Genomic DNA, 10,880 nt, shown 5'->3' on the forward strand with positions numbered 1-10,880 from the left:
GAGGGGAATTTAGATAAGTGAGCTCAGGGAAGGCTCATCTTACAAAGTAGGAAAGGTAAAACATGTTGACTATGGCTGTTGAAATAGTTTTTAAAAAAGTGTCTCTTTACCCCTTACAAAGTTACAAAGATTAGCAATAGCATAAATGAAATTTGAAAGAATATGATTAAAAGTTACATAAATCCCTATATAATATGTTTATATTCCTTATTAAATAGGAACTCATGCAAAGATTAAGTGCTATTTCTTTATGTGGGGTGTGAAATCTCATAGTGGAAGAGACAAGAAAAATGGCAGTGGAATTCTATAAATAGAAAGAAATGTGATACTTTGCTGTTCACTGTGTTTTACAATGAGCCAAAGGAAACAAGAGTGATTTTTCCAAAAGTAAAATCACTTGGTCTGGGAGGAGGAATTCTCCAGGCTTACTGAAAATAGAAACCGTACCTTGGAACAGTCTACCCAAGATATAAAGGGAGAGTATGTTTATCCTCACTTAACTGTCTCTCCAGTTTTCCCTTGGGAAGTTAATTTCTATTATTATAGTAGCCACTCAATAAATAAGATTCTACATTCCTTGGTATGGCATTTTCCAATAGTAGATGTGGTGAAGGAGTCAGAATTGGAACTTTTGACAAGTCACAACCATGTGGCAAAACTCCACAGACCGCCATGATGTAGGTTGGTAATGATGGGAGTGATGGGGGAGTAAGCAGCTGATGATCTAGAAGGCAGATGAAAATTAGAGAATCTCTGTAGTCAGCCTTTGGAGAACTAGCAGAAACAGTGGGGAGAGTACTTACCCAAACACCCTGTTTCCTGCAGTGACTCCCCTTGGACACACTTAGAAGGAAGTCAGGGGTTAAAGAAGCCCACTGATGCAGTCCTATGACATCAGCCTCCTGCCCATCAAGGGGTAGGCATGGTGAGTCTCTTGGGGAACCAAGCAAGGATGAGGAAAGGAGGAGAAATGTGGACAGTGCCTCTGATAGGACAATGAAAAATATTTCATTGTTGTTTCCTGTTTCCTTGTTGTTGCTCTTTGATTCTTATACTCTGTGCATTTATAATGAATATATTTGTAAAGGTGTTGATGTTAACATTGGCACCCTAAGAAGTTGTCACCATGTGTTCTTCCTCCAGCCTTCTTTACAGAACAAATAATACTAGACTGATTTTGCTTCAAATTGCTCGTTTGTTTTTTTCCCCTTCACTATCGTAATCTTTCATTTTTTAACCAAGCGTAAACAAGGTCTAAATGCATTTGCTTAATGTATACAAAATAATTTTAAGAGACGAAAACAAATAACAATATATTATCTTGAAGTAGAGAATTCTGCAACTAAAATAATGGACAAATTTATAATTTTTCTATAGATTATGGCTTGGATTGGGGGAACCCATGGAGTATGCAAGGACCATTGTTCCAATGAAATGGCACTCCACATTTTATAAATGTTCTCTCTCTCTCTCTCTCTCTCTCTCTATATATATATATGTATATATATACATACATACATACATATATATACACACACATACATATAATCAAATTTTAATAAGCTAAATAGCTAATTTTTTATATCATTGGTGTTGAACTGTAACTTCAATTGATGCATTCTATTAATAATGGCATCACTCTATAGTGTAAATGTACTTACTTACTAAACTAGTTGTATGACTTGGGGCAAGCAGTTGATCTTTATGAATCTTTTCTTTCTGTAACAGGTAATATATACCTCACACAGCTGTTGAGTGATCATATTTCTGCTAGTCACTACCTTAGGAATTCAAAATACAAACTGGATTAGTGAACATATCATTCAGATACAATATGGTAAGGGTGATATCAGTCAATATAGAGAATAGTATGTATAAAATAAAAACAAGAAGGAAAGCTTGGATAATATACTTGAGTGGCCAGACCTCCAAATATATAATATATTCATACTTATACAGAAGTTAAAAATTGCCAGAGTTCATGGTTTATAAATATTTAGTTTAGGCAGCCATATAATTGTGCACAGCTACTTTTGTCTTATGTAATCAGGTAGTATAATATGACTCTTGACAAACTTATTTCCTTCATTCATTCTCATGCTGTTAAACAGTTCTTACCTATGTATGTTCTGTGCATAGTTAATCATAATAATTTCACAGAAGCATATTTTTGGTAAGAGAATGCTGCAGGAGAAACAAAGATTCATAATAGAACTATTAACCTATATCAGGAATTGGTTTTCAGCTGTGTTAGGCATGGGCAAATGTTTCACATAAACTTGACTTTTGGTTTCTACAGTGAATCCTATTACAAAAAATAAATATGTGAATGTTATGATTTTAATAATATTTACATGCTGCTAGGGCCATGCTTCTGTCTCCTTTTAGAGATTCAAGTTCCTGTCAAATATAACATACATACTTCTTAGATGGTAATACTGGAAAAAATCAAACATTTATAAATAAAAAAAGAAAAAGAATACTTTATTTGTAGTTAGTGAGACTTATCTCATTGATTTAAAGAACAGGCTTGCTTTCAATTGCTCACAGGTGGTGAATTCTAAATCCTAGCACAGAGAAGCCCCAGAAGGTTTGAAAAGCAGTATCTTCTGTAACTGAAAAGAGGACAAAGGGACCAAGACCAAGTTTTGATGTGGCCGCAAGAAGTTTATACTGAAAATAGCAGTAGCATCATTTACAACAACTAATAAAGCAAAACTGATAGGAAACATTTTAAAAAGAAAAAAAATAGGTCTATTTTTAAGGCACCTAAGAAACAGCTCAACTCAGTAGTAATTTTTCTATTAAATTGTTTTGTTTAACATAGGAAATGAAAAGGCAATCCATAAATTAAAAGAAGTATTAACAGTGCATATATCTGACTAAGGATTTGTATGCAGAATATATAACTCCATTAAAATAAATAAATAAGAATGGGCAAAAGATTAAAGACACTTCAAAAAAGAACAGATATACATGACGAATAAGCACACAAAAAAGTGATAAACACCATTTAATCATCAGGAAAAGACTAACTAAGATCACAAGAATACCGCTGGAGACCCATGATAATGGATAAATATGAAAACTGATTATATCAATTGTTGGCAAGGATATGAAGCAATAGACTTGCATACATTGCTGGTAGTAGTTAAAATGGTACAAATGGTAAATGTGCTTTGGAAGCCTGATAATTTCTTATGAAGTTAAAAATAAATTATCCTATGACTCAGCAATTCTACTTCCAGATAGTGACTGAAGAAAAAAATTGTCTGCAAAATGACTTGTACTCTATTGGTTACAGCAATGTTAATAATGGACAAAAACAAAACACAAGCAATATCCTTAATAGGAGAGTAGATAAGTAAATTTGGGCATATTTATACAGTGGAGTGTTTATTAATCAAAAATAAATGAACTAGTAATTATTTAGCCCAATACAGTAAATGTGAAGTTTTTCAACTGTATTGTCACCTAACAAAATTATTTATTTTATTTTTTCTCTTTGATATTCTAATTTATCAACACAGGAAATTGTTATTTTATAAGTTGAAAATAGTTACATCATGGCAATTTCATATTTCAACCTCCATGTTTTTTTGGTAAAATTTTTAATACTGCAATATCTTTACTTCCTGGAATTAACTTTATACAATAAAGTTTTATATACCTTTTAATACATTTGAAACTTTCCTTTTTTGTCTATGATACAAATAGTTCAGTAGTCTGTGAACTCCTGTTTATTAGAAGTTCTAAATATCTCATCTGTGAGAGTGCCTAGATTTACTGCTAGTTGTATGTTAGCATTTCTTATATTTTGCATGGTTTCTTTATAAAGTTTGTGAATACATTTTCTTATAAGAAAATTTTATCTAGACCTTTAAATTTAATAATCACAAAAAGAAAAAATCTCATATCTAATGTGTTTATTGTCTCATAAGTAGTAAACGTCTATTTAAAAATATTCCTGTTTCACTCGGTACCGATATGACATTTGTCAGTTAAATGTAACATGAAAAGTTTTAGATTATTTTGTCTTTTTTCTCTTTGCTACCTACTTAAGTCACTTTACAGTCTTCTTTTCTCCTGATTTATTTCTAAGTTATCATTACTATTAATAAGAATCTCACATACTATAATGTCATTAAGATAAATGTTACTCAGTTGTCATACTGCTATGCAATCTGCTATGACATATTCGATTCCTAGTGTTTGGGGGGGGCTGGTAACTGGTAACTACATCCCCCATTCATATTTGCACTCCTGTCATCACACTGGGTGGTCAGGTAGGTCATTGGTAATAACTCCGTAGGGCTCTGCCTACAGTTTCTTAGTTGCTTTGAAATTCTTGTGGCTAAATCCTTGCTCCTCATGAAAGTCACAGGAACTTGTTTATCTCCATCCATGTCTTTGTAGGATCCTCAGAAAAATGAATGAGGTGGGGATTGCTTTCTTAACATTCTCTTCCTTTCATTTATCAATTACTAAATTATCATTTAGCTTTCAAAATTCCTCTCAGGGAGCCATAGATTATCAACTGTTCCTTCTGATAGTTATTTGACTGTGATTTCATAGCAACTTGAGAATACTTTTGTAGTTATTTGTTTCAGTAGCCTGCATCATCATCTAAAGGAAATAATGTGTTTCTTATTTAAAGTGTTCATTGTTGGGGTGCCTGAGTGCCTCAGTTAGTTAAGCTTCTGACTTTGGCTCGGGTCATAATCTCACGGTTTCTGAGTTCGAGCCCTACATCGGGCTCTGTGCTGACAGTGCAGAGCCTGGAGCCTGCTTTGGATTCTGTTTCTCCCTCTCTCTCTGCCCTACCTCCCTTGCTAGCATTCTGTGCCTCTATCTCAAAAATAAACATTAAAAGTAGATAAAGTGTTTATTGTCTGTTCCCTCTGAAAAAAAAATATAAACTCCACCACAAGGGTAAACGGTTTGATATTTTTTCCTCCTTCTCTACTCCAACTGTGGAACATGTAGTAAGAGATCATCTAGTACTTGCTGAATGGATTTGTTTATAGTCTGACCTCCTATAAGACTGGGTGTTTCACGCCATGGACTTTTCCTTTGTTACACCCTTAGTCATTATCACAAAGTCTGTGTGATGGTGGATATTCAATCAATTTTTATTGAATAATTGCCACAATACAATCTTACCTTATCACATTAATTTCAAATTAGCAGAGAAAAGAATGAACAGAAAAGCCTATTAATTTGAAGCCTTACTCTAGAAGTAGGCCTTATTCTATGCAATGCCTTTCTTGAATTTTTCAGTAGAATTAATCCCTCCTAAGCTTATGTGATTGTGTTTATTGCTTTAGCCTGCAATTATGTATCACATTTATCTTCCTTATTATATTTTGAATCATTTGGGACAAGAATCATGTGTTTTTCATCTTTCTTTGCAAGTACAACATATTTAGTATCTTTCAAAAAATATATTGAAAGAAAAATGATTCACAAACAGGTGCCTCTTGAAGTGTTCCCAATTCATTGAAGGAAAGGTGTACTTTTCATTAAAGAAAATGGTTTCCAAATGGACACAGAAAACTACATAATCATATTATCTTAATGATAGAGGAAGTTTAAATTAGCTTGAATGACTAGATTTAATATATACTTCTAATGAGATTGAGGACTTCTATATGTGGTATTTTCATTTCTCTATTTCAAGACTTCAGTTGTTTTCTTAACATTAGATAGTTGTGCTTCAAGAAGCTTACTATTTTATGGGAAGAGCTATTTCTTGGATTCTGTACCCTCCATGAAAACATGGAGCATGTTTTGCTCATCATTGTATTACTTGTGTTTAATAAATGCTGATGGGTGAATGAATTATGAATGAATTAATGAATAGCATGCAACCTTGGGCAAGTTATTTTTTCATTATATGGTTCTTTGGTTGCTTCTATAAATCATTTTTTTATTTATGGTTCATTCCTCTAACCCTTGATATTTTACCACTAATTAATTCTTCAACCCTGTATCACCAAAGCTGTCTATTTTCTAAATCCTATAATCATGTTGTTATCTATTTATTAGGGTTGTGTACATATTCATATATTACCAGCTGTCCAAGAAGAGCATATTTAACCTTATAATATGTAGTTTTTTTCTAAAGCAATTTCTTCCATATTATTTAGTCTTTAAAACATTAGAAGCTAAATATATTATGTATATATATATACACACATATATATACATGTGTGTGTGTGTGTGTGTGTGTGTGTGTGTGTGTGTGTGAAGACACAATCAGGCTAATTTCCTAGAGAGAATTTCTATTCTGATTATTTAAGCTTGTTAAAATAGAAGGATTTCTTGTGACGAATAAGAGATAAATCTGGAGATGTGAATAATGAGGAAAAAAGGAAGGGAATGGTTAATGGAGTCTCAGACTCCATGAAAATATTCAATTGAGGGTAAATGTCAAATTGAAGATGGATTTAACATAGCAATAATTGAATTTTTCATTCCGCTTGTCAAGTGCTCAGAGTCTCTCCCAGAGGATGCAGAATCAGTCAAGAAGCTAATCCAAATCAAAATAAGTCAATTTAAGTGGAAAGATACATAAACAATCTGGATCATGTGGTCTTAATAATGGAATTCAAAACAAAACACCTTTTGTACTTCAAATTCAACACTTCTAAGATTTTTATGTGGGCAGTTTAACCAGACTCTCTGCTATTTATCCCAATTGTAAATATTCTTATAGGTTAGTGATAACTTTATGTGCCCTTTGATGTATGTCAAAAATTTTACAGTAATACTTTGGAGTCAATTATCCTTCATGATGGTGGTGTTGGAGACATTTAAGATTAATCAAAACTAATTTAATCCAATGTTTTTTGTCCTCATTGGAAAGAATATGAGTACAAATGCGATGAAGACATTGGTTTGACTTCTGGGTGGTTCAGTCAACTTTTCTCTGTTCCATCCTACTACTGCATGATCCTAAAAGCATCTAGAAAAAAATATATGACACACACTAGAGAAATAATACATATGTTTGTATTAAATTTGCCCCAATTGGTGATGTTCTATATATTCACTCCCACTCTGTAACCTAGTTGTACTATGAAAAATTCAGTTCTTTTCCTATATATGGCCAAGACATACATGATCTCATCACCTGAAGATAACCACATTTTTTTCTTAATTTTATAAGCATTTTGCAGTCAACCACAATTACCAGAGTAAAGCATTTGGACACTAGATCTATCTCTAAGCTCAGGCTTATTAATTTTCTTATTAAAATAATCAAGGGGTGCCTTGGTAGCTCAGTGGATTAAGCTTCTGACTTTGGCTCAGGTCATGATCTCATGGTCATGGGTTCAAGCCCCGCATCTGACTCTGTGCTGACAGCTCAAAGCCTGGAATCTGTTTCAGATTCAGACCCTCTCTCTCTGCCCCCACTCTCCCTCTTTCTGTCTCTCTCTTAAAAATAAATAGAGATTAAAATAATTAATGTGCCTAGGCCATAAGAGATATAGAGAGAAAAATAATAATATACTAAGCATGTAATATAAATTTAGAATACATTTTAAAGTTCTGGTTCTATAGCAATTTTATTTCTGAGATATTTCCCACTAATTCCAGCATAATAGAAGTTAATGAAGTCATTTAATGTACATGTTTATGGAAGGGGAGACCTTACAAACAAGGCTCAAGATATGCATCTCAGAATATGAAGCCCACTCTAGTACTGTAGGAGCAGATGTTGCGGTTGAGGCCTAATGGTACAATGGTTTCATATCTGAAAATTTTAAGTATCTCAAGTTTAGAAAGAAATCACTGAGTTCCTTTCCTTTAAATTTCAAAGATTTTATCTTTTTCTACTATGGTGTGCTATGTGAGTTTTCAAGATCCTTAACCATAGGATTTCTCCTTCATGTCAATGACAAATACAGCCCAGCAGCTAAAGTAGATTGTAAAATTATCAGGAAATAGTTAAACTATTTTCATTTCATCCATAACCCAACATGATATAAAGAAAAGAATTTGAACTTTGAGAAAAACAAGATTTTGGTGTGAAGCCCAAACTTGGGTTCTCTTGCATAGATACATGAGCGTCCATCCTGTTTTTTTTTTCTCTTCAGAGAGAGAAAAATTTATATATAGATATATAACTCATAGACAGACTTAGTGGAGCCTTGAGCAAGGTCCTTAATTTCTCAATTTCTTTCATTTTCTCTAACCTTGAGCTAATAATAATTTCACAAATTTGTTTTAAGTTTTTGAGAAAACTGCCTACAATAAAATCATTGACTACATGATGGAGTATTAAGCATTCATTCATTTATATCTTTAACAAATATTTACCAAGCAAATATTCCAGTTGCTAGGCATTGGTGTTTTGTATTACTGAAAAAAGAGGTAGAGACCCTCTATTCAGGAAGCTTAGTTTGGAGAAAGTAAAGCCAAAATGACAAATTTGTACAACATTAGGGAAGAAATAAAGTAGCAAAGAGGACAAAGAATGCCTGGTTGAAGAGAGGGAAAACTTCTCAGAAACAGAATTTGAACAGAGACAATAGAGACCGGAGGGAGGGGGAGAATTTGAGGGAAGGATGTTTCCTGGCAGAATAGCAAATTCCAAAACGCTGGGAGAAAAACAAGCATATCTGGTGTGTTTGAGGAACAGTGGGGAGGCCAGTGTGAGTGAACCACAGCAAGCAACATGCAGTGAAAGAAGAGGTCAGAGGGGCAACATGACAAGATCATGTAGTTCCCTGTAAACTATTTTAATGGATTTCTCTTTTGCTCTGAGATGGAACATTGTTGGAGGGTATAAGGAGAAGAATGACATGATCAATTTGAACTTTAAAAGAATATTCCTGGCTGCTGTATTGAAAACTGATTAAAGAGAGACTAAAGCAAAAGGAAATGGAATGGTTGCCAGTTAAGTATTCTTATCTGGAGGAAAGCATCAGTTACCACATCCATTGCTTTGGAAATGCATGACTATTTCCCTAACCTGAATACAACAGAAACCTGGGCATGGTAAGGCACATGTGCACATACCACACCTCCTTCTGTAGTGTAGTCACTGACAACACGGAGTCTTACAGCATTTAATTAAGTGATTGTTTACCAAATGTCCACTTTTGAACTCTATTACTGTATTAGGCAAGATAGTAGAAAGAACTAACCCAGAAAGCTTTATACTTAAAATGCCTGTACTTGCATTCAAGTTAACAAACATTACTGAATGTCTAATGAGAGTAAGTATCTGTGTTCAACAGCAGGGGAGATCCAGAGGGCATAATCTCTGCCCTCAAGCAACCATCTAAAATGATGTTTATGAAGAGGAGATAGCATGAACAATATTCCTTAATATAATATTAATTTAGAAATTGTGTAAGGTGAAAAAAATCTTAAAAGACTGGGAGAAAAATAATATGAACACACTGCCATATTTGAGCAATGGGAAAATGAAAAGGTAGATTTATTTTTTCCTTTATTTTTATTTTTAGAAATTTCTTAGAAAACATCACTATCCAAAAATATTATTTTATCTTTTTAAATTTATTTTTTAATTTACATCTAAGTTAGCATATAGTGCAACAATGATTTCAGGAGTAGATTCCTTAGTGCCCCTTACCTATTTAGTCCATCCCCCCTCCCACAGCCCCTCCAGTAACCCTCTGTTTGTTCTCCATATTTGAATCTGTTATGTTTTGTCCCCCTCTCTGTTTCTATATTACTTTTGATTCCCTTCCTTTATGTACATCTGTTCTGTGACTTAAAGTCTTCATATGAGTGAAGTCATAACAATATGGAGTGCTTCATGAATTTGCGTGTCATCCTTGTGCAGGGGCCATGCTAATCTTCTCTGTATTGTTCCAATTTTAGTATAATTGCTGTCAAAGTCAGCACCAAAAGTATTATCTTAAGACTTTGTTTTAAATTTGTTTATACCAACCAAATTTTATTGTGGAAAAAAGATAAATATAGTACATATTATAAAGATTATCCCCTAAAAATGTACCTCCTAAGAACTTTCAAATATAGTATCAGGAAAAAGTATGATGAAAATTAGAAAACCAGAAGGGTTATTCAGCGTTAAAAGCAAAAATACTTTTTTTTTTTCACTATGGGATTTGTAACTCTGGAAAACTTGACATTTGAATTTGAAGACCTATCTTCAAAAAGAGGGATAGAATTCAAAAGTCAGCAGCTTTTAAGATAGGGGTATAACAACAGATCCTACCCATGTTTGTGATTTCAAAAACTTGATAAAGATGCCCTCAAAGTACTCCAAGGAGAGTGCAATGAAGATTGTTGTGGCAATAAACAATAATAAGGAATGAATACATCCATTTCAGTTATTAGAAATAAACTTACAATGGTCATGCTCATTATAGTTAAAGAAACTATATAGCCTGACAATATATACAGGCAGAGGTGAATTTTCTGTGAAGTTAGTAAAGCTTGTAATCCATTTCTATTTATACAAGTACCTTCAATGTCTCGGTAACTATTTTTTTTGTTCTGTTTTGCTTCTTCTTTGCAATTTTTATAGGTATGAATTACACCTAACATAAAATTCAGGTGTAATCATCATGAAGTGTACAGTTACATGTAATTAAGTACATTCACATTGTTGTACCAGCTCTGTACCTAATTTAATAATTCTAATTTTGTGTCATTTTGTATTATTCTTATGTAAAGATGTTCCTCTAAACTGTATAAATTTTGATTCCCAAAACACTTGATTTGCTTTTATACATGGGAAAGGAAGTTATAAAAAGCGACTTAGAAGATTTGAAGATAGACCTTCAGAAATGCTGAAAGAACAGAACAGAACAAAATAAAGCAAAACAATGCAAGACCAAAAAAAAAATTAAAACCCTCAATCCAGAATTCTATATTCA

At 33.1% G+C, this 10,880-nt stretch overlaps 1 non-coding gene across 1 annotated transcript; it reads right to left on the bottom strand.

Annotated features, from left to right (window-relative positions):
- Positions 1-9,775: 9,775 nt before the first annotated feature.
- On the bottom strand, positions 9,776-9,881 carry LOC115300496. Its single transcript, XR_003912669.1, has one exon. It is a non-coding gene; the product is annotated as a U6 spliceosomal RNA (small nuclear RNA).
- Between the last annotated feature and the right edge of the window lie 999 nt (positions 9,882-10,880).

The sequence above is a fragment of the Suricata suricatta genome, chromosome 8, assembly GCF_006229205.1.
Source record: "Suricata suricatta isolate VVHF042 chromosome 8, meerkat_22Aug2017_6uvM2_HiC, whole genome shotgun sequence".
Taxonomy (NCBI): domain Eukaryota; kingdom Metazoa; phylum Chordata; class Mammalia; order Carnivora; family Herpestidae; genus Suricata; species Suricata suricatta.